We start from the raw sequence: 7,144 nt of genomic DNA, 5'->3' as shown, positions 1-7,144 counted from the left end.
CTGAGCTTGATAACCTAAGCCAACAGTTTGGAGAATGCAGCGTTCCTTGTGGACAACAAGCACAAGTGTGACCAACGTGTGGAAGCATCAACCAAAACCATAAAATATCTAAATGGTCCACATATGTACCCTTAAATCCATTGTAAAAAAATGGGAGGATTCCAACAAATCTTGTCATAAGAAGGCTTAGTAATAAGCTTTCCCATAGAACATGTTTGACATGCGATTCCTTGAATTGAACCTAAACTTCGAGTTAGTGGATGCCCATGTGATGACTTGAGGATACAACGCATCACTATTTGTCCAAGATGTCCCAAACGCTCATGCCAAAGTGTAATTTCATGTGCGGTCCTAGAGGTAGGGCCAACCACATAGTGGCTTTCTATGAGGCGTATAGTCGTAGTATACAGACCACTCGGGATACGCTCAATCTTCTTTAGAATACGTTTCTGGCCATATTCGTACGAAGTTACGCACAGAAATTCAACTTCGTTGTCTACGTGGATTTCAGCGTGGTAATTGTTATCTCTAATGTCCTTAAAGCTCAACAACGTTCTTCCGGAATGTGGAGAATAAAGTGCCTCGTCAATGGTCAAAATCGTACCATTGGACAACATTATACGTGTCTTACCGTATCCTTCAATCAAGTTGGATGGACCTGAGAGGGTTGTTAGAGGTGCATTCTTAGTACAAAGTTAGCGAAATAGATGCGTTCACGCAAAACGGTGTGCATGGTTGCACTATCTGTTGAACAACTAACTCCCCCACTAGTCATACTTAGAATGAAAATTAATTTGAATTGGTCACATGCATAAAAGTTCTTAAAACAAATATCCATTCAAAATAATTTAAGTATTCAAGGATGAAAATTAATTAAAACTTAATATCCAAAAAAAAATCGCCAATAAATAATCCAAACATAAAGGAAAATTGTTCAAAATTAACCAAAAAAACATAAGGGGGGTTCAGCCACTACTGTGGATTTCAGCCCCATGGTCTTATTTCAACTAAAAAAAATAGTTTATGTCTAAGATTCTAATATTCCATAAGTGTGGTATCCTCCTGAAAGTCAAAAACCTCAATTTTGGTACTCTCTAGTTCGTCCACTTGCACAAAGTTTGATTCAAACTTTTTATGACGACAATGATATTCAGCTACAACCTTCTAGGGAGCTCGACAAACATGGGACCAATGGTTCTTTGAACCACAGCGATAGCACATGTCTGCATCTATGGTTCCAGGTGTTTAAACTAGGTGTTTTGCCCTTATTCTTGAAGTTTGGGGCCTTTGGAGTAAGGTTAGGTGTTTTGGGGTTTTATTTCCTCCTTTAGATAGGCCTTGACTCTATTGACGTTGACGAGGTAGCTTCTGGCCACCCTTACCACGCCTCTTTTGGCTTTTCGGGTGTTGGTTTGTGCTATAGTGTGTTTCAGGCACATCAGTTTCCCCAGTAGGTCGAGCTTGATGATTTTTCATCAACAACTGATTTTGTTTCTCAGCTAGAAGTAAAACAAAGATCAAATCTGAGAACTTAGTGAACTTATGAGCTCTATATTGTTGTTGCATGACAATATTAGTAGCAGAAAAGGTCGAACAAGTCTTTTCCAGGAGATCCTCTTTGGTCAAAGTTTCGTTACAAAACTTGAGAAGTGATCGAATTTGACAAACTTCATAATTATATTCATTCACATTCTTAAAGTCTTGGAAACGCAAATGCTACCAGTCATGTCTTGCTTCAGGTAAGAAGATGTCCTTTTGGTGATCAAAACGATCAGCCAAAGCGACCCATTATGCTCGTGGATCCTCCTCATCAAGATACTTAGTTTGCAATGCATTATGGATATGTCTTCGGATGAAGATCATAGCAATGGTTTTCTCAGCTTCGCCAACAGGGTTGTCTGTCTCATCTTCAATGGCGAGACGCAAATTCTTTGCAATGAGGTGGAGCTTCACATCTTGGATCCACTTGAGGTAGTTCTTTCCAAAGACCTCTAAAGCCGTGAAGTCGAGTTTGTTCAAATTCGACATGTTCTTATCACAAAAGATGGACAAGATGTGGTTGGTGCAATAAAGAAAGAAAATCAATCCATTCACATAAGAGTAGAACATTCAAGTTCTAATAGACATATATTGGTTAAAATTCACATGAAAAAGCTTCGGGTTTTCATGGGTGATGTTTTTAAGGAAAACTTCAGGTATTCAAACAAGGCATGTTTTTAGAAACTTTAGGTTTCGAAATAATTATGAACTTCAAGTTCATATGTTCCTACAGACAAACACAAATATATACACAGAAAAATGCAACAAGAGAATATACAAATAGAACTTCAGGTCTAGAATTATAATTGAATTAATTATTTGGACTTCGGGCCAAACTTAAAGTGTGGGTGAAAAAATGTAAAACCCATTTGGGCCTAAAATAATTAGGCAATTAAACTCGGGGCCCAAAAATTGGACCAAAGCCCATAGGTGAGCTGAGTAAATAGGAGCCGTGCAGCCTAGGCCCAAGAATGGGTTGGGACAAGCTCGGGTGGATCAGGCCTAACGAGCAGGTGGGTTGCAGGCCTAATAGTAACAAAATCGGTTGCAAAGGAAGTCAGGCCCAAAAAGATGGCCCAAATGGGGGCGTGATCAAGTATGACGCGACACCGGGGGATACCGTGTACTGGCATTGGGCTGGGTCCAATAGAAACCCAATGGGGGTTGGATTTGGGTCGGCACAACAAATGACAGCAACAAGCCCAACAAGCGCTAATGCAAACCAAGGATTCGAGGCCCACTTGGGCTTAGGTCAAAGGTATTCGAGACACCCCAAAGGCACTGGGTATCGAAACTAAACTGGGAGAAACACTGGTGTCGCTTCAGGCGACTTTCCTTGGGGGTCACAGCATGGCGAAGCTTGTGGGTTCAACTGGTAACCCAAATCGTGGATGGAAACCTAGGTTTCGACGTCGGGGAGATCCGAGAATGGTGAGGATTTGAAGAGTCTATCAAAAAATTTCTTCGATATTCATCGGATTTCTGAGAAAATTTCATCGTCTCCGACGATGGTGAGGTCCCAAACACGACTGTAGTTTGTGATTTCCCAGGAACGACGTTGGTGAGGCTGTGGCCGACTGCGGCCGGCGCCAAGTGTTAGGGTTCGATGCCAAAAGGCATCTTCTTAGATGGAGCAATGGTTTTGCTCCAGTGCTTCGCAGCCCAAGGTGGGCTCATATGAGCTCAGTGGTGTTAGAGGTCACAGGTTTGAAGAACCCCTAGGGTTTTCAATTTCAATTTTTTTTTCTTTTCTTCTTTTTTTTTTCAATTCAATGATTATTTAAGCATATTCAATTCAATAGTTTAATGCATGTACGTATATTTATCAGTTCATGGCAATATCAAATTCACATAATTCAACAATTATGAATATAATGCATACACAATTTATGTAGAATCTAAAATTTGAAAAACATAAAGTTGGGTCATGTATTATGGTGAATGTTCATGATATCAAGGCTGCAAAAATATCGAGATAAAAAACTGTTTTTTTGGAAGAACCTGATTGCGTGATGATATGGATGAACTGGTTTGATGCAGAAAAAAAAATCTTCATCGTCAAATTCCTAAGAGCAATGGTAGGAGCGTGCTGATAACGTGTTGTAGCCTATTTTATCTAACAAGGGAAAGGGGGCCAGCGGCAAGGGAAGAGAGAGGGAGGAAAGATGTGTTTGTAGAATCGTAGGGGAATGTGTGTGTTGAGGATGTATTATTCCTCATTCGCAGTACCTTTATTTATAGTAATAAGAGGAAGAAGAAATCTTTCATCCCCAAGGAATACAAGTCCATATAGGAAATAATAAATAGAATCAAATCTAATATAGGATTTACACAATCACACTTAAACTAGGAAAGTTCATAACAATTTTTTGTTATTTCTTATTATATCATGGACGTAAAAAAATAATTGGTGCAAGTACAAAATAATGTTTAGCATTTTGTTGAATAAACAAGTTCTTGAATAAGCTTAGAGATTGTTTGAGACGCTTTATGATGACCAAAATCACTTCTAACTACATCCGTTAGAAAAACTCAAACGTAATTTCGGGTTTTTAAGACAAGTCCATGTACTTCTTTAAAAAACGCTTCCAAACTGTATTTATAACTAGAAGGGTTTCATACAAAACCAATTTCAGATCCATACGGATCTTAAAAGTTTAGAAGCAGCCGCTTAGTATGACATTGTATAATTATGGAACCACTTTTACAGTGAAATATGTCTCGAGAACTGGCAGCCAGAGAACCAAAAACAGATACGAACAAAAAGCAGCACGTTCTGTCACCAAAAAGTAGGCTGACTTGTTTGAATCCCTAATACGTAATTAGAGAAAGAGATCAAAAGATTAAATAATTTACTGTAAATAATTATCTAATTAATTATGAAGGAGTTCGAACAGTAATTAGATAGATAGATGCTAGGTGTGGGCATTGCATGTAAAAAGTTATTTGTCTTTTGGACCGTCGTCCTCTCGAACTCTTTCTCTCTTCCTTTTCTTCTGTTTCTGCATTTCTGACGTTGCTGACACAGTCACAAGCTAAGAACACGTGAAAGAGAGACATCACCCACGAGCATTCCCTTCATTTTTTGAGATGTGAAGATCTCGACCACATTGGTCCTTTTCACACATTTCTGAATGAATCCCAACTCATCAGCTTTTTGTTTTACCTTTTTCCCACTTTCTGTTGTTCTTTTAATTTACTCATCAATCACCATTCACCATTCACCATGCATGCTTGTCTCGTTATCTAAGTTTCTGTGTTCTTGTTCTTTTCTGCACCTCTTTTTACTTTTCCTCTCATTGTTCTTGTTCTATCCCCTCCAATGTGGAGCATCTTTTCACATCCTCACCAAGTTGTGTGTGGCTAATTTTAAACCTACTGTACATGGCCAACACAAATTGAACGAATGTGTTTCACGTGCGGTCGTTTGATTTACATGTAGGTCAACCTGGATCTAATACTATAAAAAAGTTGAGATTCTAATATAAAATTTATCGGCTAATTTTAAATCTAACGTACATGGACAATAGTCACAATACAAAAGGGATAATGTATAATACATGTGGCTGTTTAGCGTATGATCTTAATGGTGAATTATCATTGGATTATATAGTGGACAATTACTTGATTTACAAGTATAATTACTATTCAATGAATACAAAAAGGGAATTTTTAATGATACAGGAAAATCAGAGATTATGGAGAATCTCGGTGAATTAGGTAACATTCGCAAGAAATCAAAGGATATCATCTGTCATGGAGTAACCAGGCTCTAATATAAAGAACTTCAGATTCCAAGGTAAAATTCATTGACAAGTTGATAAGTACTCCAATTCTTTAGAAGCAACAAGATTTAGTAGACTTCCAATGTGAGACATTTATTCACATCCTCAAATATAATTTAATGTTGTAATAGTATGACACTGTAAGACTCTAGTCCTTCTGAAAATTATTGACAAATGCCTTTTCTTTCTTATATGAACAGCTTATTGGAGGCAGATTGTCTTCCCTTCTATTTGGGTACCCTTCTCATCCCCTCCTATTTGTTCGGTCACAGTTAAGCCACGTCAACATTTTATATTCCTATTGCTTTTTATCTTGTTCATATTATTTTTTGTCTTATTATCTTTATAAAAAAATCAATATAAAATGTTAATGTGGCTTAACCATAACCGCACAAAATAAGAAGGGATGAGAAGGACACTCAAACAAGAGGGCAGGCAATCTGCCTCCCAGCTTATTAGTGTTCATATTTTAAAACTGGAAAGATCAAACCCAGCAAGTTGACAAACAAAATCTGGAAAATGCTACTGTAGGAAGATTTTTACAGAAATTACATTTGTTTGATAGGAGTATGACATTCATAATGATGACATGGCACACCTACTTGCTAGCTCTTTTCTCTGTATTTGGAGGACAGATAGATAGAGAGAGGGCCTCAGAATTCCATTTGGTTTGGGTCCGCTTAGACATGGACGACGTGGACTATTCTTCTGACAGGTGTTGGTGTTTTCTGGTCTAACTTAGCGTCTTCACCTTTCTAATAAACTCACTCAATCCCCAGACCGCAATCAGTGCAGGGATTATATTTGGTCGAGTCGAGCTTCGAAAAATGTCACTATATTCAGAACTAGTTTTTTATAATAAGATTTTGATTCACTTTCTTTTTAGAACACGCAACAGGTTACTGTGCACAACAAGTACCCTATTCGTTATTGTGTCGGTGCTAGTGTGATAATATACCATGCAATTAGCTAGCTAAATTTCACAATACATATTAGAAAATGCAATGTTAGTTGGGTGTACGAAATTGATATCTTCTCTGATAGCTAAAATTCGCAATACATAGTAGAAAATGTAATGTTATGTGGGTGTACAAAACTAATACCTTCTCTAATACAGACGAACAAATATGCTAATTTTGTGTCTAACTTTTTTTAGAACACACTACAGTTTACTGTGCACTACAAGTACCCTATTCACTATTGGTGTCAATGACAATGTGATAATATACCATGTAACTAGCTAGCTAATTTCACAGTACACATTAAAAAATGCAATGTTATTTGGGTATACAAAATTGATACCTTCTATGATACAGACGAACAAATATGTTAATTTTTTTATGTCTAAATTTTCTTGTCGTTAAGAAAATTGATTACATCTGTAAAGATGTGAACGGTATAGTGATTACACGTGTAAGATTGATTACATATAATTACAAAGGTGACAACAAAAACCTTTTTTTGGAGGTAACATGTGATGTGCCATAATCTTTACCCCACAGTGTAAGACTTCCATGCATTCAGCTTTTGTATGTATGAACGCTGTAACTTAAACCACATCAAACATCTCATCCAACTGTTGATGCCAATAAGTACCCAATTATCACTCTTGGCCTTTGAAAAGACATGTTTGGCCCAAAAAGTAACGTGTTGACCAATGACGACTCCCATTCAAAACCCTAGAAACATATGGAGGCCGTCAAATTTGAATATTTCATGTTTCATGTTTCAACCACAGATTAATCTCGGTTTAGTTAGTTCTCATTCCTCAGGCGTACGATTATATTCCGTAGACCGGATGTGATCATTTATGTATTTGA

This window comes from Pyrus communis, chromosome 17 (assembly GCF_963583255.1).
Source record: "Pyrus communis chromosome 17, drPyrComm1.1, whole genome shotgun sequence".
Classification (NCBI taxonomy): Eukaryota; Viridiplantae; Streptophyta; class Magnoliopsida; order Rosales; family Rosaceae; genus Pyrus; species Pyrus communis.
Note: the sequence above shows the minus strand (reverse complement) of the source record.